At 37.7% G+C, this 21,337-nt stretch overlaps 1 protein-coding gene across 10 annotated transcripts in view; it reads left to right on the top strand.

Moving 5' to 3' along the window:
• PRDM2 (PR/SET domain 2) overlaps positions 1–21,337 on the top strand; it is a 207,843-nt gene that overhangs the window by 107,849 nt on the left and 78,657 nt on the right. Inside the window, exon 2 of one of the 10 annotated variants that reach the window (XM_043991796.1) lies at positions 13,983–14,041. The exons of the other annotated variants lie outside the window; for them this stretch is intronic. The gene's annotated coding sequence lies outside the window, so the exon portion shown is untranslated. The remainder of the gene's footprint in view (positions 1–13,982; positions 14,042–21,337) is intronic. 10 annotated transcript variants of the gene reach the window in all.

Genomic DNA, 21,337 nt, shown 5'->3' with positions numbered 1-21,337 from the left:
CTCTTCTGAGGTGCATACTCAACAAGCAGTTTTACTTCTTTTTGAAGACTTTATATACCAGTGTCTTTAACCATTCCCCCATTCAACGGACACCTAGTTTGTTTCTACTTCTTTGTTGTCATGAATATTTTTGCAATCGTGGGACCTTTCTGTCTGTGACCTCCATAGTCCACAGTGGAATGTCTGGGTTAAAAGTGATTGTGATTTCCCCTTCACAGAATTCTAGGTGGTTTTCAAGAATTTTTGTACAATCTCATAACCAGCTCTAGCAGTATGTAAATGCTCTTTAAAAAAAAAAACTATTTTGTGATTATTACCATTTTTGTGCATTCCAGGTGAAACCTGAGTTGTTTCAACTTGTATTTTTGGATTTGGGGGAGGGGGGCAGCAATGAGGGTTAAGTGATTTGCCCAGGGTCACTCATCTAGTGTCAAGTGATTGAAGTCAGATTTGAACTCAGGTCCTCCTGAATCCAGGGCTGGTGCTTTATCCTCTGCCCCACCTAGCTGCCCCTTTTATAATTTTTTTCAAGCCCCCCCCCCCCAAACATTTATTTTATTTTTTTCAGTTACATGTAAGGGTAGTTTTCAACATTCATTTTCATAAGATTTTGAGTTCAACATTTTTCTCCCCCCCTTTCCACTCCCCCCTCCACAAGACAGCAACCAATTTGATATAGATTATATATGTACAATCCACAAGCGCTCTTTTTTATCAGTTCTTTATATGGGGGTGTGGATAGTATGCTTCCTCATTAGTCCCTTGGGATTGTCTTAGATCATTGTATTGCTGAGAATTGTTAAGTCATTCACGATTGCTCATAGAACAATACTGCTGTCACTATGCACAATGTCCTCCCAGTTCTGCTCACTTCACCATTCATCAATTCATATGACTCTTACCAGGTTTTTCTGGGATCATCCTGTTTGTCATTTCCTATAGCACAGTACCATTCCACTACAATCATATACCACAGCTTCTTCAGTCATTCCTCAATTCATGGACATTCCTTTGGTTCCCAATTCTTAGCCACTACAAAGAGTTGCTATAAATATTTTTTTGTACAATTTCCCCCCTTTTCTCTTTTTCATGATTACTATTGTTAACTGTTTCCCTCCATCCTATTCCCTTCCCCATGACATTTACTCTCTTATCTATCTTCTTTCACCCTATCCCTCTTCAAAAGGGATTTGCTTCTGTCTGCCCTCTCCTCCCTTCTTTTGTCCTTGTCTCTTTATCCCCTTCCCCTCCTATTTTCCTGCAGGGTTAGATTACCCTGCAGGTGTTATTCCCTCCTTGAGCCAGTTCTGATGAGTGTTAGGCTCATTTACTGCCCAGATTAAATAGATTACTCCACCCAATTGGGTATGTGTGTTAATCCCTCCTTGAGGCAACTCTGATGAGTTTAAGGTCTTTGAGCCTATTCTGATCAGTGTAAAATTCATTTACTGCCCTGTTCCTCCCCCATCTCTTCCCCCACTCTATAAGCCCTTTCCTGTTTCTTTCATGTAGCATTTCACCCCATGCTACCTCTGCCCTTCCCCCTCCCCCAGTGCATCCCCCTTACCCTTCAATTTAACCCTAAAGATGTCATCATGGGGCAGCTAGGTGACACAGTGGACAAAGCATCCACACTTGGACCCAGGAGGATCCCAGCCAAAACCTGGCCTCAGACACAAGACAGTCACCCACTGCATGACCCCAGGAATGTCCCCCACCTCCAGTTTTTTATGGTTCTCTATGGTCTTGTATTTGAAAGTCAAATTTGCCATTCAGTTCAGGTCTTTTTATCATGAATACTTGAAAGTCCTCTTTTTTATTGAAGTCCCATTTTTTTCCTCTGAAAGATTATTATCAGTTTTGCTGGGTAGGTGATTCTTGGTTATAATACCAATTCCATTGCCCTCTGGAATATCATATTCCATGCCCTCTGGTCCTTTAATGTAGAAGCTGCTAGATCTTGTGCTATCCTGACTGGGGCGCCGAAATACTTGAATTCTTTGTTTTTGGCAGCTTGCAATATTCTCTCCTTGACCTGAGAGCTCTGGAATTTGGCTATAATATTTGTAGGGGTTTTCCTTTTGGGATCTCTTTCAGGAGGTGATGGGTGGATTCTTTCAATTTCTATTTTACCTTCTGCTTCTAGAATATAAGGGCAATTTTTCCTGACAATTTCTTGGAAGATGATGTCTAAGCTCTTTCCTTGATCGTGGTTTTCAGATAGACCAATAATTTTCAAATTATCTCTCCTGGACCTATTTTCCAGGTCAGTAGTTTTCCAAGAAGATATTTCACATTGCCCTCTTTTTTTTATTCTTTTGGATTTGCTTTATTGTGTCTTGGTTTCTCATAAAGTCACTGGCTTCCATTTGTCCAGTCCTAATTCTTAGGCAATTATTTTCATCAGAAAGCTTTCATATCTCCTTTTCCATTTGGCCCATTTGGCTTTTCAAGCTGTTGACTTTTTTCTCATGTCTTTCCTGCATCACCCTCATTTCTCTTTCCATTTTTTCCTCTACCTCTCTAACTTTATCTTCAAAGTCTTTTTTGAGAGCCTCTATGGCCTGAGACCAATTCATATTTTTCTTGGAAGCTTTAGCTATAGGGACCCTTATGTTGACATCTTCCTCTGAGGGTGCACCTTGGTCTTCCTTGTTACTGAAGAAACTTTCTATGGTCCTCACCTTTCTCTGCCCATCTTGCCTTTCTTTTACTTAACTTTTAGCTCCTTTAAGTGGGGCACTATTTTCAGCTGCACTATCCCAAGCTTCAGAAGGTCCCAGGTGGTATGATTTAAGGAGGAGCAGGTTCTTCACTCGCCTGGGCTGTTCCCTGATCTGTAGATGACCCCAGACTAGCTTGCTAATCAATCAGCTTTGTTTGTTGTGGTTGTCTGCTCCAATGAGCTTATGCCCCTCCCCCACCTGGGTCACTGCTACTCAGCAGGGGTGAAAAACCCAAGTTATGCCTCAGCACCAGCATAGACCCTTGTAATCTCCCCTCTGCCAAGGGCTCAGTCCTCTCACCACACTGTGAGCTTAGTTTCAGATGACACTGGTGCTGTACCTGATTCAGTGGCTGGGGTGGGGGCGGGGGGGGGTGTCTCTTTCTGGCAAGGCCTTTCTGGGACTGGGGCTGTGTCAGGGTGACTGTGGGGTTGCTCCTGTCTCAGCACAGCAGCTCCCTCCTTCTGACTTTCCAAGATGTCCTTGGTTAGAAGATGATTTCAGCACATTTCTTCTGTGGGTCTTGCTGCTCCAGGAATTGTCCTATGGCATTATTTTAATGTTTTTTTGGAGTGAATGTGTCATGAGTTTGAGAGCTCACTGCCTTTCCTCTGCCATCTTGGCTCCACCTGGAAATCCTCAGGGCACACACTTTCAAAGAAGTTGTGCCCAAGCATTTTTTCATATGGTTGTTATAGTTTGTAATTATTCTTTTGAGAACTGTTTGTTTATATCCTTTGAGTATTTTATCTATCTGGGAATGACTTTTTTTTTTTTTTTTAAGTGAGGCAATTGGGGTTAAGTGACTTGCCCATGGTCACACAGCTAGTAAGTGTCAAGTGTCTGAGGCCAGATTTGAACTCAGGTACTCCTGAATCCAGGGCTGGTGCTTTAACCACTGTGGGAATGACTTTTTAATGTACTATGATGTTTGTAATATATAATGTACTATAATATTTGAGATATTTTATTAAAGGATTCCCCTTTTCTCCAGCCCTAGTTGATAGCTTCCCTTCTATTACCTGCATTGATTCTGTACTTCTAAAACCTTTCCTATTCATGTAATTGATGTTATGTGTACTTTTTTTTGGTAATCTCTTCTTTTTCCCTGACCATAGCTTTAAAAGGTACCAACATTGGTTTTCCACAAACTCTTTTGTGGTGTGATCTTTTATTTTAAAATTGATTATCTACTTTTATTATGAGATATATTTTTTTCCAAACCATTTTTCTCCAACTACTTTCCACTTTTCTTGGTTGTTCTTGTTAAGGGGGGGACATTCTACCCCGAATAGTTTATTTTGTTGGGTTCACTGAAGATGGTCATATTGATTTTTATTTTTGCTTATCTACTGTTTCACTTATCTAGTATTATCATTTAAAAAATCAAGACAAAATAGTTTTTATGACTATTGCTTTATAGCTTGAGGTCATGAGGTGCTTTTTCTTCATTTTCCCCCCCCATTATTTCCCCTGAGGTTATAATATCTTTTGTTCTTCTAAAATAATGATAATAATAACAATAATAATAACTAGTGTTTATATATTTCCTTTTGGTTTCCAAAGTATTTTACAGACATTATTTCATTTGATAATAGATGAATTTTGTTATTTTTCTCTAGCTCTACAAAATAACCATAGTAGTTTGGTATCATGTTAAATCTCTAATTTAGGGAATATTGTCATTTTAAACTTACTGGTGTAGGCTCAAACATGATATCCCCAATTATTTGTCTTAATCTTTTTATAATTAATTAATACTAGACCTGAGTGTGCCTAGGTAGATTGATTCAGATGTTTTGTTTTATAGAAGCTTTTAATGAGATTTATTTTTCTATTTTCTCCCGAATTTTTAAACTACTAAATAGAAATTTTTAATGATTTTTATAGATTTATTTTACATCTTGATACTTTACTAAAGTTGTCTCATTTAATTTCTTTGTATCTCTTGGGATTTTCTGATTAAACTCTTGTGTCCTCTGCAAATAGGGATTATTTTGTCTCTTTTCTGCTAGTGTTTATTATACATTAATTTTTTTCTCTTTTGTTTTATTGCTATCAGTAGCATTTTTAGAATTGTCAAATAGTGGGCCTCTACCCCCCCCCCTTTTTTTTTAACTGGGATATTTTCCAGAATATCTCTTTTGCAAAAAAATATAAGAAGACATAGAATTTTTTATCATATTTTAAAATGGCATTTTAATACCTGTCCTTCTTAGGGTTTTTAGCGTTATACATGTTGTATTTTTAGAGGCTTTTACTTCACCTCTTAGCCATAACCATTGGTGTCAATTGTTTTTGATATAATTAATTATAATTGTTTTCCTATGTTGAACCCTCCTTCCTCACTGATATTTTTTTGGTACAAATTCCTGTTTTCTTTTTGCTGGGATTGCATTCAGTATGTTTGTATTAATGATATTGTATTAGTGATATTAGTATTTGTATTAGTGATATTGATCTGTACTTCTTTATGTGTTGGGATCATATTTGTCCCATAAGTGAATGTTTAAAATAAAGTGTTTTCTTTCTCTCTCTCTCTTTTTTTTTTAGGTGAGGCAATTGGGGTTAAGTGACTTGTCCAGGGTCACACAGTTAGTACGTGTCAAGTGTCTGAGGCCGGCTTTGAACTCAGGTCTTCCTGAATCCAGGGCCGGTGCTTTATTCACTGCGCCACCTAGCTGCCCCTGCCATATAAATTATTAAAACAAATGAGAGGGGCAGCTAGGTGGCGCAGTGAATAAAGCACCGGCCCTGGATTCAGGAAGACCTGAGTTCAAAGCCGGCCTCAGACACTTGACACGTACTAACTGTGTGACCCTGGACAAGTCACTTAACCCCAATTGCCCCACCCCCACCCAATAAAAAATTAATTAAAAAAATAATTTATATGGCATAGATACCAGTCATTCTTCCAACATTTAATAAATACAACCACCCTCTAAGAATTAAGAGTCTACAAAACAGGGGGGCAGGTCCCATTTTGTTTTTTTTTTTTGTTTTTTTAGTGAGGCAATTGGGGTTAAGTGACTTGCCTAGGGTCACACAGCTAGTGTTAAGTGTTTGAGGCCGGATTTGAACTCAGGTACTCCTGACTCCAGGGCCGGTGCTCTATCCACTGCGCCATCTAACTGCCCCCGGCAGGTCCCATTTTGGGAAATGGTTTCATTTTTTAAAAGTTCTCAGAATGAAAACGTTTCATACTATACACCTCAAACAAGAGAAACAACTATACCACCTAAATTTAAAGGACAGAAAAAAATTTCCTGCGTCAGAGCTTACTATTTAGATAAAATAAGTTGTCAATGGGGCAATAAGTGAATTTTGTGAACTGTATGCACTATAGCATTGATTTGTTCAAGAAATAAGGGGAGAAACCCATTTATATTAATGTAGACATTTTTTAAAAGTCTATGATGCCACATTGCATTTTTTAAAAAATTGTTTTAAATCAGTATCTTGTCATCTAGAACCGCATTGACATGGTTGTTCTTTCATTTGATTCATTATCTTATTGGAATGGATATTTTGCTTCACCAGTACGGATCATAATCCATATCTTCCCATCCTTTTTTGTTCTTGTCATATTGTTCCATGATTCCCCCATAAAGGATGTGCTCAGTTCACTGGAGACTTTTGTGTAGTTATAACTGCCCATCATTTGAAATATTCATCTGTATTCCCCCACTCTTGATGGGCTACTTCTTTTTCTGACATTTCCCTGATGATATATTTTATAATTTTTTAAAGTCATCTTGGTATTAGCAATATGTCACACCCAGCTTGTACCCACTTTGCATCTTTTCATTGCCCTTTTATTCACCACTGATTTTGATTCTTCTAACATTTTTGTATTCTATGACAAAGTAGGTGAATCTTGGCATTAAAAGAATGGGCTTGGGGCAGCTAGGTGGCGCAGTGGATAGAGCACCCGCTCTGGATTCAGGAGGACCTGAGTTCAAATCTGGCCTCAGACACTTAACACTTACTAGCTGCATGACCCTGGGCAAGTCACTTAACCCCAGTTGCCCTCACCAAAAAAACAAAAAGAATGGGCTTTTGTGGCAATGAGCATTTTGGGATCACTGATGATGCTTGTCAATTTCCCCCAATTAAATCTAGCTCATTAGCCTTCTAAATAAATATAACAGTAAAATGATAATGCTTACAAAATAAGTTAATACTTATAAGGTGCCTTGCAAACCTTGAAGTGCTATTTAATTCCTGACTCTTATTAGTTCTATTCTCCTGGGTTCTGTTGACTCTCTGCCTTGTCAATACAAAACAGTATGTACTGATATAATGAGTTGAACAGCCAAACGCATGTTATAATCTAGACAGTATGTATTCTTGAAGCATTTTTTGGTGTGTTTTTTTCTCTCCTATGTGCATGGTTAAGCCAATTCTCTTAAATCAATGGTCTGAAAATGGTTATTTTTTTTTATTGTGTACCCCATTTGTAAAAACAAAACCCTTTCAAAACCCTCAACACCTTCCTCCCCATATGTTTATATTCACCTTTTATAAATTTTATTGATGCAATACCTTACTACTATTTATGCACATTATAACACTTATACAATAGGAACATTTAAAAGGATGAGCTAATGGTAAAATAATACTTGATCCTAGAATCAGTTGGGAGCCACTAGAATTTATTGAGTAGGGGAGTTACACAATCAGACCTATGCTTTAAATAGATTGGAGTGAGGAAAGACTTGAGGAAAGGAAACCAGTTAAAAGGCTATTGTAGCAATCCAGGTGAGAGGTGATGAGGCATGAACTAGCTTTTGGTGGTTGTGAGAGTAGAGAAAAAGGACTAGATGCAAGAAATGTTGTGGAGGGAAAAATGACAAAATTTGACATCTGATTAGAAATATGGGGTGAAGGGAGGAGTCACAGATGACACAGGTTAAAAATTGAAATGACTAGAAAGGTTGTGGTGTCTTCTGCAATGAAAGGGAATGTTGGAAGTGTAGGAGGTAGGAAGTAAGGTATTAATGTACAAAGGTCTTCAATGCAGACTGCAACTCGTCCATGCCTGATCATCTTGTCTAACACAATGCTTAGAAGCACAAATAGGTTTCTCCTCTCCCCACAAAGCTGGTTAGTGTTGTTTGCAACAAGAGAGACTAGACTATTCTTGGGAGGGATGGGAAGGCTCCTTGAGCAGGAACTTTTTACTTCAATATCTCTAGCACCTAGCCCAGTGACATGTACAGAATAAGCACTTAGTAAAAGTTTATTAGATTACTTTGAATTCTCGTTCGACTTTACTACCCTTGAGACCTTGGGAGGAAAACATAAGCTCCCCAGACCTTATTTTTCTCATCTATAAAAATGAGAGAGATGAGATGATGTACTAGGTCTCTTCCAGCTCCATATTCATATGAATTATGGAATTCATGATCCTGTGAGATGAACTGACCCTTTAGGAAATGGAGGGGTGGTAGGGTTGGAGTGAATCTTGATTTTGGATGTGTTCAGTTGGAGGTGCTATTGGGATATTCAGGTGGAGATAGCCAACACATTTTCATGAATACGGGAGTCTGTCGCTTAGACGAGATGTCAAGGTTGGAGATAGATTTGAGAGTCATACCCATAGAGATGATATGATAGTGTTATTGTGTAGCACCTCTTCCTTATGTAAAGAGTACACATTGACCATGCTGGAGGAGAAGATGAATAAGTTAGGGGAATGCATTTCTGCTCCACGTTTTCAGGAAGGGTAAAATATTCCTTAGAAGTGTTTCATTGAAATGTACTGTGTACAAAATAACAGCAATATTGTAAGATGATCTGCTCTGAATGACTTAGTTATTTTCAGCATTACAGTGATCCAAGACAACTCTGAAGGACTTAATGAAAAATGTAATCCATCTACAGAGAAAGAACTGATGGTACCTGAATACAGATGGAAGTATATTTTGTTGTTGTTAGTTCCTTTTTCTAAAGTTGTTTTGTCTGCTATGTCTTGTACGACTGCACATGTATAACTTATATTGGATTGCTTAAGTTCTTAAGGGGGGGAATAGGGAGGAAGGTTGAGAATTTGGAACACAAAATCTTAGAAAGCGATGTTACAATTTGGTTTTGCATGTAAGGTGGGGAAAAATTGTAAATAAACTAATTAAATAATTAATTGATTGATTAAGGAAAATTACTTAAAAAAAAGAATAGCTGCAGCGGCCAACAAAGTTTCCAAAGGATTGGTCAGATAGGCAGTGGCAAAGGACAATGATAAAGAATACTGCTCATGGGGCAGCTAGGTGGTGCAATGGATAAAGCATCTGTCCTGGATTCAGGAGGACATGAGTTCAAATCTGGCCTCAGACACTTGATACTTACTAGCTGTGTGACCCTGGGCAAGTCACTTAACCCCAATTGCTCCCCCCCAAGAATACTGCTCACTCCCTGACAGAGAGATGATGGACTCAAGAATGTCTTAGACATGACTAATGTGGAAATTTCTTTTGCTTGAGTGTGTGTGTGTGTGTGTGTGTGTGTGCGTGCGTGCGCATGCATACATAAAAAAAAAGTATTTCATTGAGGAAACAAATAAGAAAAAGAAGGCAGAGAAGAATTAGATTGGCGTGTGAAAGTATAAAACATGGAGAAGGAAGGGGACAAGACTATGGCACCATTTCAGTTGTAGAGTAGGAATGATGCTTTTCCTGTCAAAGGGGAGGAGCTTGCAGGAGCCGGCAGAATTAGCTTCCTCTGTTCAAAGATTGTAGAGAGAGAGTTGTAGGTGCCATCCCTCTCCTCATGGTCAGAGGAAGAACAGAACAGAGAAAATGGCTGCCGGCTCCCTGCAGTTCCTGAGCAGACACCGATAGAGCATTTTGTTAGTTTAGTAAGTGTTGGAGAGGTCCGCTTATCGTTGTGGATATGGATCTTCAACATGACACAGAGCTTCTCAAGCACTGTCCCAAACCTGATATTTAGGAACCAAAAAGGGAAGGAGGAAGGGCAGGGACCATAGGGTATGGCTTTTGGTGAAGATCAGTAGAGGGTAGAAATATGAGCAGTGTTTTCATGCAGATGTGCTACAGATCACCTAGATAGAAGGGAGAATTAATTGAGGTGCTGGAGAAAAAGATTGCAAACTTGACATGATAATAGCAGGCATTTATATAACACTTTAAACACCTTCTAGATGCCTGATGCTGGAATGATAGGATTCTTCATTTGAATGATCTGCTAATGCTCTCTTAGACAAAATCAAAGCATCTAATGAACATCTGACTTACCTTCATGATGGTTTCATTCTTCAAGAGATGGAGAAATAACAACTGGGTGGTGTAGTGGATGGCACACTGGGCCTGGAATCAGGAAGACCTGAGTTCACTTTTTATCTTTTAAATTACCTGATTCTTTGATTGAAATAGAGCCCTTGTGCAACAATGACATTTGGGTAGGGAGAATAAAGAAGATATAAAGGTAGGTAGGAAGGAAGGAAGGAAAGAAAGAAGCATTTATTAAACATTTCCCAGGTGCTAGGCACAGTACAGGGGTACAAATATAAACATAAAGAAAACCAGTCCCTTGTCTTCATGGAATTTATATACGGATGACAACATACAACATAAAAGGGAGTTGGAGGTGGGAAGAGAATGGAGGAAGTGAAGGTGCCTGGTGCAGAAGCAATAAATCCATCAAGGTAAGAACAGGGCTGGGAGGGGATTGAAGGCAGATGGCTTTGGCATTTTTATAAAATGGAGGGTCTAGTAGGAACTCATCAGTGGGGAGAAGTGGGTGTAATAGGGCCATGCAGAGGGATGTTTCAGGTGGCAGGAGTGGTAGAATTTTCCAGGATGAGGAGGACCCTAGGCACTGAGGAAAGTTCAAGGATGAGATCAGTAGAGACATAATCTTAAAGTCTAGAAAGTCAGAAACAGAGCCAGGAGGAAGTAGGAACAGAATCAAAAATGTTACTACGTATTTTCCTATATTGTAGGCATGAGCAGTAATGGAATTATTTAGTAGAAACTGAATCCAAGTCATGATAGTATATCATTTCTGCAGATTATTCTCCGTTTTACCCAAAGTGAGGCCACATATTATACGTGTGTCAGTTTGAGAAACATAGCAGAGCAGAAAACAAATGGAACCTTGCTTGTTTGCCTAGCAGTAAAATACTACTGAAAGATCCGGAAGGATGAGACCTGGGCCAAGCCCATCATATTTCAAAGCTACTATATAATTTTAGGGATAGAATTGGGAGAGTCATGGCAGTAATTAATCAAGGAGAGGGCCTAAATGTATACTACATGAAGTAGTATAGTAGTGGATTGATCAAATTCAGTAGATCATTGTTTAGCTATGCCCATGACTTTGTAGAAAAAACTTTAGAATAGCATAAAAAAAATATGACATCTTTTATTTTGAATATTTTATATTTTCTGTCTTAAATTTATGAGAAAATCTTAGTAAGTTTGATATAAAAATGTTCATTTGAAGTTAAGTAATAGTAAATTTATCCTTGTTTGTATATTTTTATTCGGGCATAAGATATTTACCATGCCACGTATGAATTGAAAGGATTTTCCCTTTGACAGAAAATAAATGATTGACTAATTCTCTGGGGGTTTTTCTGTTCCTTTTGTCTATAAAGGGAGCTGCTAGGGCCCTGCAAAATGGTGTTTTTGCAAAGCTACCAAGCACTGCTTGTTTGGTCAGAGGAGTACTGAACCTAAATTAGGATCTTTATTGTGTAGGTGCTTCTTCATATTTTTTGCGTATATTATTCTTGCTCTGGTTATATGGTCTCATGATTTCTAAGCCTTCAAAGTCTATATAAATGTAAATTTACTCAATTACTACTTGTCCTTATAGAATTGGTGATTATAGTTTGATGAAGATACTAAAAGATGTTGGTTGATCAGTGATTTGTGTGAAGCCATAGTTGTCATGATTACCAGATTCATAGATGATAAAAGCTGGGAGGGGTAGGTAACATTGAATGGCAGAATCAAGTTCCAAAAATTTTGTGGCATGCCAGAGTATTGGGCCGAGTCTAGTAAGACGAAGTTTAGTGGATAAGTAAAGATTTTCCACTTGGGTTCTCATTTGTGTATTGGATCTAAGGGTTTTCTAAGGTCTTTTCCAACTCAGAATCTATATTACAGAAACAAAAGGGAGGAAAGAATTTCAAGAAGGGTTTCTCAAGCAGAGTTATTTGTAACAGTTCAAGTTGAATGAAGACTGAGGACAAGTCATTGACAGTTTAGAGTTTATCGATGTCCTTAAAGTTCCGTTCCAGTACATTGGTAAGGAGGGAAGTGAGATTGAAAAGGGTCAAAAAGAGGTTTTTTTCAAACTGTATAGAAGACCATCTTGTTCACTTCTTCATTAACATCTTTGGCCTGCCATCTTTTACTCCTTGATTTATATCCAGTCTTTGATTTCATTGCCAAGCATTTTTGTGAGTAATAGTACCACTTATTTGGGGCTTATTCTGCTCACTTACATATTTTGTTAACTAATTAATATGATTAACAGGGCAAGAGACTTATCTTTCACTGGAGTCTAATGCACTGGTGCCTTAAGTTTGTATTTTGTACAAATCCCAAATTATAAGAATAGGACTTTCCGAGTTAGTGAATGAAATTGAGAAATTTATTTTAAGCCAATCAGTAGGGAAACTGAAACTACATACCAATTATCTTCTATACTGTGATCTATTTTTTGTTGGTACTTGTATCTAGGGTTTTTTATCTTCTGGAATGTTTCACCCATAGCTTTTGGCAAAATAACTTTATCATCTAAGTCTTCTTATGGTTTGACAAGTACTGTAAGACTAGCAATTCATGTCTTAGACCTCAGTTAAATGATGATGATGATGATGGTGAGGCAGTTGGGGTTAAGTGACTTGCCCAGGGTCATACAGCTAATAAGTGTCAAGTGTGTGAGGCCGGATTTGAACTCAGATCCTCCTGAATCCAGGGCTGGTGCTTTATCTACTGCGCCACCTAGCTGCCCCTCAGTTAAATTATTTCTGTATTGTTTCTCATTAGCTCTGCAACTTCTTGCCTGGTTGTCTGAAGGTATATTACTATACTGTTCTTTGACAAATGAGTCTTTATCATCGTCTTAGTTCCAGGTAGGGCTTTGCATTTGCTAGTTGCGTTTATTATGGTGGTTTTGACTTGATCATTTCTCAACGAACCAGAGACTTTGTCTTCCATTTTTTTTCTTCCTCCTTGGTTTAAAGGGACTACTTAGAATTTTCCAATCCGCAATCTAGAAAAATTCATTATTAGTGCTCCTTTTTGACAAATTGTTTTCTTGTACTGTATTTTAAACCAAATGAGATAGTAGATGTAAAAGCACTCTAGAAAGTATGTGTAACATTAGGCAAGTTGCTTGGGGGGTTCAGGTTGGCTGTGACCCCCACCCCCCCCCATTCCACACCTGTAAGCTGAATAGGCTGGATAGGAGCTCTCTGAGGTCCTTGGCTCTGAGTATAGGAATTGTGGTGTTATAGTTCTTTCTACAAGAGGCAGCATGGTAGAGTGGAATGAACATTGTAGTTGGAGTTTGAAGACCTGCATTTGAGTCCCAGCTCTGCCATGCAACTTAGTAGCTGTCAGACTTTACGTAAGTCATTTACCCTCTCCAGATCTCAGTTTTTTTCATCTGTAAAATGAGAAGATAGCACCAGAAGATCGCTAAGCTTCCCTTCCTTAAGGTAATAAAAATGAACTCATTTTAATGTATTTGTATAATACACACATTAGGATAAATAGGTTGAATGATAGTGAGAAATCAAATTGATCTTAATAACCCCAAATACAAATTTAAGCAATACCATGTCAGAATTTTTCCTAATGTCAACCCTTGTTGCTATAGATTTGTTGTTGTTTAGTCATTTTTAGTTGGGTCAGACTCTTCTTGACCCTTTGGGGTTTTCTTGGCAGAGTTACTGGTGTGGTTTGTCATTTCCCTCTCTAGTTCATTTTACTGTTGAGGAAACAGGCATACAAGGTCAAGTGACTTTCCTAGGGTCACACAGCTAGTATGTGTCAGAGGCTGGATTTGAACTCAGATCTTCCTGACTCCAGTGCTCGCACTATCCACTGTGCCATAGAATACATGACTGTTTTCTTGCTATTTCATTCAGATTTCTTTTTCACTCCTTTGCGTGTCACTCTTTTCTCTGTATCTACATAACTTTGTTCTGTTCTTCGTTATATTCTTTATTGTTTCCATTTCACTTTCCTTATGTTTCATTCCTGTATCTTTCTTGTTTAGACCATGTGGAGGATCCAGCTGGCAGTAGCCGCCATGTAGGACCCTACAGGAACCTGATGGTAAGTGCACATGTGTACTTATCAGGCTTCCACTGGGTTCTTTGCTGATCTAGAGGCACCTATACAGCCTGAAGAGTCTGAAACTTAACTGGTCTGTTTTACAGAATCACTCTAGTTTTAAGTAAAAGGATAGAGTAAATTCCAGAAATAACATTTACTTGTTGAACAGCATAATAATAGATAAAACCAGATATTGTTTACTCCCAGTTTTTATGGGGAACTTCTTCATATGGAGAATGTAGTTATGGTAAAAAGTAGCATTAGATTGCAAGTCAGGGAACTGACTCCCATTGCAGTAATTTGACATTGCTCCTAATTAGTTGGGCAATCCAACCTGTGTTACAACTTTTCTGGTCAGTAGTTTCTACACCTGGAAAGTAGGAAAGGCCCTAAAATTAAGAGCCGTGGGGAATGGCCTGTAGAAGGTGGCATCTTACTTAAGCTGGGGGTAGGAAGAGATAAGGAGGGGATGCGTTACAGAGATGGGGAAAAGTCAGAAAATTTGCAGAGCTGAGAGATGGAATGTCTTGTTTGTGGAATAACAAGGAAGACAGTGTCACGGATTTCAAGGGTATGTGATGGGGAGTAACGTGTAAGAAGTTGGAAAGGCTAAGAGGGTGTGCTAGGTCATGAAGGGCTTTGAACATGAAAAACATGAAATAGTAGATAGTGTATGTGATCCTAAAGGTGATAGGAAACCACTGGAGTTTATTGAAGAGGGGTGTGTGTGTGTGTGTGTGTGTGCGCGCGTGAGCTCGCAGAGAGAGTGATTGATTTGTGCTTTAGGAAAATCGCTTTGGTGGCTAAATGAGGGATGGATTGGAGGGGGGGGGCTGTTGCAGTAGTCCAGGTGATGAAGGCCTAACTGGTAGTTTTTTTAGAGAAGAGAACATATTGCAAAGGTGAAATTGACAGGCGTTGGTAACAGATTGGATTTGGGGGATGAGAGAGTTTGAAGAGTCAAGGATGACTTCCTAGGTTGGGATTCTGAAGGACTTGGGAATATGATGCTCCCTTGACAATAATAGAGAAATTAGGAGGAAGGGAAAGTTTAAGAGGAAAGATAATGTTTTGGACTTACTGGTTTTAAGATGTCTATGGACATCTAGTTTGAAATGTCTGAAAGGAGGTTGAAGATGTGAGATTGAAGGTCAGCAGAGAGGTTAGGACAGGATAGGTAGATTTAAGAATCATCAGCAAAGAGATGCTATGCACTGCAAGGTAGTGCTGTGAATAGAGCATTGGACTTGGGAGTCAAGAAGACCTGAAGTCCACATTTGGCCTCAGACGTTAGCTGTGTGACCTTAGGCAAGTCACTAAATGGCTTTTTACTTCAGTTTCCCTCATAAATAAAATGGGGATAATAGTAGCTACCTCCAGGGTTGTCTTATCAATTGAGCTAAAAAGTGCTTAGCGCAGTGCCTGGCACATAGTAGGTGCTAGGTACATTGGTGGTGGTGGTAGTGATGAGATGTAGCAGTAGTTGTGGGAGTGGTAGTAGTAATTAAATTCATGGGAGCTGGTGAGATCATCAAGTGAAGTACTTTAGAAGGAAAGAGGAGAGAGACCAGGGTAGACTCCTGTAGGACACTTATAATTAGAAATCATGATCTAAATGAGTATCCAGCAAAGGAGACTGAGAATGAGTGGTTAGATAGGTAGGAGAATCAGGAGAGATTGGTGTCCCAAAAACCTAGAGAGAAAAGAGTATCAAGGAGAAGAGGCTGATCAAAAATGTCAGAGCCTACAGAAGAGGTTGAAGAGAAGTGAGTATTGAGGCAATTGACATTCTTTTTAGGAATTAAGAGATCATTGTTAACTTTGGAGAGAGCTTTTTGGGTGAAATGAAGTGGGAAGCCAGATTGTAAGGAGTTAAGAGAGGAGGAAAAAGGAAAAAGGGGAGGCACCTATTGTAGTCAGCCACTGACTGGCATTTGATCCATTATACCATCTAGTATATAAGTGGTAGATGTGGTAAATACCAATTACATTACTCGGAAATGAAATTGATGGACAAATTAACTGATATGGCAGTCATTGTTGAATAAGCTGTTTAAAGTCATTCCAAAAGTTCTTAGAACAAAGATAAAAATGAATAGTTATAAGAAAAAAAGTAAAATGGGGTGAAAAAGTTTCATGAAATGAAAACAATTCCAACCTGACCTATTTAGACATGTTATACTGATATTGAAAGATGGGGTATGGGTGGAGGAAAGGATATTGGCATTGATTATGTTAATTTCACACAGAAGTTTAACTGATATAAATCAGTTGCCATAAAAAGGCAAAAAAAATGTTTAAAAGATTTAATTGCCAAGTGGAGAGATGGCAGCCAAGAGAAATGCTGATTTAGAATAGAAACTTGTTTTTTAAAAAAAATCTTATGGAGAATGGTGGAAGACTGAGTACCTCATAAAACTAAAACCATGAAGGGAAAATCAGTCTGATGAAAGCTTGGTAAAGGATCCAATGAAACAAAGTTATCCTGGTATATGGTAAGCGCTTTGTTGATGAATCTAAGCTAAGGGTAAAACTGCAAAGAACAAAAGATGGGAAAAAACCCTACAAATATTCCAATTTTCTTATTGATATCTTTTGATTTTATATCACCTTCATTTTCAAATATATCCCTATTTGTCCTTGCTCAGGAAGCCATTTTTTTTGCAACAAAGAGTAAAAAAGAACCCCCCAAAAGCAGGTTATTAAAACTAACCAACACATCAACCTACTCTGACTGTATGTGTGTATATTCAAAATACATTTTTACATTTCCCAGTTAGATTTTTTAAATTTAACTTTCATTTAAAATAAATTTGAGTTTCAAATTCTCTCTCTCACATCTCCCTTTCCTGCCTCTTGAGAAGTCAAGCAATATATGTTATACATGTGAAGTCATGTAAGACATCATTCATTACTAACCATGTTGCAAAAATAAATATACACACAGGGGTCCTTTAGAATTTTCTTGAATCATTGTCTTGATCAGAGTAGCTAACTCTTTCACCATTGATCACTATTATAATATTGCTGTTACAGTGTACAATATTCTCTTGGTTCTGCTCACTTCATTTTAAATCAGTTCATAGAAGACTTCCCAGTTTTTTCCTGAAACTATCCCGCTTGTAATTTCTTATAGCACAATACTCTTTCATCATCATCATATTTCAGCCATCTCCCAATTGATGGTCATCTCCTCAGTTTCAAATTCTTTGCCACCACAGAAAGAACTGCTCTCAATATTTTTGTACAGATAGGTTCTTTTCCCTTTTCTTTGAGATGCAGACCTAGTGGTGGTATTACCTGGGTCAAAGAGTATACACAGTTTTATAGCCCTTAGGCCTACTTGCAAACTATTCTCCAGAATGATTGGACCAGTTTACAACTGGACCAACAGTGTGTCTCAATTTTTCATGCTTCTTTTGGTATTTGTCATCTTCTTTTTCTGCCATGTTAGCCAATCTGATAGGTGTGAGGTGACATCTCAGAATTGTTTAATTTGTATTTCTTTAATAAATAGTAATTTAGAACCTAGCTTCTTAAACTGTGGGTTGGAAACCCATATGGAATCACATAACTGAATGGGGGGGTACCAAAAATTTGGTGACAGTAAAAAGTTACGTATGCCTGTTTTATATACCTTTATACTCAGGGTCATGTAAAAATTTCTCAGGAGAAAAGGGGTCACAGGTAGAAAAAATATCTTTTGACAATTTGTCAATTAGGAAACGGCTGTTATTTATTTTATAAATTAGTTCCCTGTATATTTGAGAAATGAGGCCTTTATCAGAAAAACTTTTAAATTACCCCCTTTCCAGATTGCTGTTTTTCTTCTAATTTTGGCTGAATTAGATTTGTTAGTACAAAAACCTTTTAAATTTCATGTAATTAGGATTACTCATTTTACTTCCCATTATCCTCTCCATCTGTTGTTTGGTCATAAACTCTTCCTTTTACCCATAGATCTGACAGTTTTCCCATGTTATCCTAATTTACTTATGATGTCACCTTTTATGTAATAAATTATATATCCATTTTGTCTGGACGTTCCCCCCCCCTTTTTTTTTAAATAAAGGGCAATGAGGGTTAAGTGACTTGCCCAGGGTCACACAGCTAGTAAGTGCCAAGTGTCTGAGGCTGGATTTGAACTCAGGTCCTCCTGAATCCAGGACCATTGCTTTATCCACTGTGCCACCTAGCTGCCCCCATATATCCATTCTGACCTTATTTTTTTATATTCTGAGAGATGTTGGTCTGTGCCTTGTTTCTACCAAACTGCTTTTTATTATTCCCAGCATTTTTTGTCAGATGGCGAGTACTTGGCTTTATTAGAACTAGCTTACTATGGTCATTTACTGCTATGTATTGTCTACTGATCCATAGCCCATGATAAATTGTTTCAGTGATTACCTCTTTGTTATACAGTTTGAAATCTGGAAATGCTAGGCCATCTACCTTTGCATTTCTTTTCTTTGATTCTCTTGATATGCTTGAAATTTTATTCTTACAGATGAATTTTGCTATTTTTTCTAGTTCTACGAAATAATTCTTTGGTAGGTTGATTGATAGAGCACTAAATAAGTAAATTAACTTAAGTAAAATTGTCATTTTTATTATATTGTATCTGCCTACCCATGAGTAATTAATATTTCTCCAATTGTGTAGGCATTTTTTATTTGTGTGAAAAATGTTTTGTAATTATGTTCATATAGTCCCTAGGTTTATCTTGGCAGGTAGACTCCCAAGTATTTAAATTGACTGCAGTTATTCGTGTGTGTATGTGTACATACATGTATGTGTGTCTTTATATGTGATGCATATACATATAGCTGATATGTATGTAGGAAAGACACAAAAATCAATATATTTATAAATGCATACATAAATGTGTATACACACATGTATAGATAGATGTAGATATAAAACACACATAGAGTGTTCCACATTCATAGTCCCCTACCTTTACAAAGAGGGAAGAGAGGTATATTTTCTCATCTCTTCTTCAGGGCTAAGCTTAGCGTTGATCTACACAGCATTTAGGTTGGTTTGGCATCAGTGTTGGAAGGAATTATTCTTTCTAGTTGCATTGTTGTAGTCAGTATTCTTGTTGGTGGTTATGCTCATTTCATTTTCCATTCATTCATTCATATCATTCTATGCTTTTCTGAATTCTTCATGTTGGCCATTTCTTATGGTGCAGTAATATTCCATTATATCCAAGCTCCACCACAATTTAGTTAGCTATTTTTTAATTGATGGACATCTGCTTTTGTTTGCAGTTCTTTGCTACCACAAATGTTTTGCTATAAATATTTTGGGTAAAGATTTTTTAACATTGATCTTTTTCACCATCAAGGACAAATGGACTTCTTTACATGCAGATTTGAATGTGCTTATAGAAATAGAAATTGCATTGAATATAACTAATGTGGGAAAGTATGTGGCTCTAGACCAACTATACACAGTCGAATCTGATCTAAGGAACATAATTTTGAAGGTGTTAAGAAATCAATTTGCAAGGTATCTAAAGGAGAGAAAGATACAAGACTTAGAAAAAAATCTCAGATCTTACTGTGAATGAGTGATTGTGGAATGATAACTGCCAAACCATAGACCTATTTTCTTATCAGACCAAAATGTTAATGAAATTATTCTACACATGTATCTGTTATAAGGATGGTAGAAGGTTAAAAGGAAGGTTTTTGTAAGAAATTTTCCACAGAAGAGTTTTTATTATTGTATAGTCTACATAAAGACATTGAGAAATATAAGATTTCACTCTTCATATTATTTGATTCAATAGGGTAAATCACAGACTTAAAGACACTGTCTCTTCTGACAAGGTGCCTCCCACATATTTTAAAATTCTATTAGATTCCTTGAAAGTTATTACAGTAAAGATGACCTTTTTTTGACAACCCAGTGATCACATAAAATAATGAGATAGATGTATGCTTTCCAGAAGTAATCTCCTATATTTTGGAAGAGATCCAACATATGATGCAATTTAAAAATAGATTTTTTATAAATGGTCAGGTTCTTTAGACAATCCTCTTTGTGAGTGACATTGTAAAACATTGAAGATGCTCCTCTGTGAGATCCGTAATCATTCATGAGTTTTGCCTAACTCTCAGCAAGGTGGCATGGTGGAATAGAGCTCTGGGCTTGGAGTCAGGAAGACTCATCTTCCTGAAGTTAGATTTGGCTTTGGATGCTTACAAGCTATGTGGCCCTGGACAAGTCACTTCACCCTACTTGTCTCAGTTTCCTCATCTGTCAAATGAACTGGAAAAGAAAATGGCAAACCATTCCAGTATCTTTGCCAAGAAAACCCCAAAGGGGGTCACTAAGAGTTGGACACAACTCAACGACTACGACCACATAAGAAAAAACAAAGTGGATGAAAAATGGTTGGATGAATAATCTGTAGAACTCCTCACCTATCATTCTGTGCGTGTGGGATATGTACAATTATTTAGATAATGAGTAACCTGAATTGAAAAAGAGGAGAATGAGCTGGAAGTCCTTTTAATGACCCCCAAGCCCATCTTATTAATAACTAGCATTTTTTACATTGTTATGTGGCTTCAAGTCACGCAAGATTACTGTTTCTCAGAGGAAGAGAAGCTGTTTATTTATATACCCAAAGGGAAATGGAGAGTTGAATAGAGAGGGATGTGTGCAGACTGCAATACATTAAAAGTGAGCAATTTTATAGGAGAATCAGAGTTAAGGATGTTGTCAAAGAAATGATTGATCAAAGAAGAATAAGGCAAGAAGGAAGACAGCTTTATAGGTTCCGTTAATATCCACTTAACATCTACAAAATCAAGGAAAGCTCCAACTTGGGTGAATTTTCTTGGGGAGGTATGCCTGTATAAGTCCTGGAAGATGAGTTGCATTCTGCCTTGCTGGTAGGAATATGCATACGGGTGAAATCACTTATCCTTGGTCAATTGAGTAATTTGTTTATATCCCAAGTTAGGACCAGGGCCCTGCTAGTAGTTCATTCTTTTGCTAGTCACAGTCTCTTAAGAGTTGAAGTGATGAAGTTATCCTGTAACTATTGGAATTGGCTTTGTTAGTATACAGGGATTTTTCTGGACTTCTCAATAAATATCTTGTTTGACTGTATATATACCTATTTACACACATGTGTAGGGTATGTATGTATGTATGTGTATATATCAGAGACAGACATGTTTTTAAGTGAAATAAATTGGTCCAAGCCTGTAGTTCGGTTCTTTTGGTTATTATTGATAGACCTGTTAGATATAGGCTTCATCTCTTTATGCTTCC

The sequence above is a fragment of the Dromiciops gliroides genome, chromosome 3 (genome assembly GCF_019393635.1).
Source record: "Dromiciops gliroides isolate mDroGli1 chromosome 3, mDroGli1.pri, whole genome shotgun sequence".
NCBI lineage: Eukaryota > Metazoa > Chordata > Mammalia > Microbiotheria > Microbiotheriidae > Dromiciops > Dromiciops gliroides.
The sequence above is the reverse complement of the archived record's forward strand: the minus strand, read 5'-3'. Positions and strand labels throughout refer to the sequence as shown.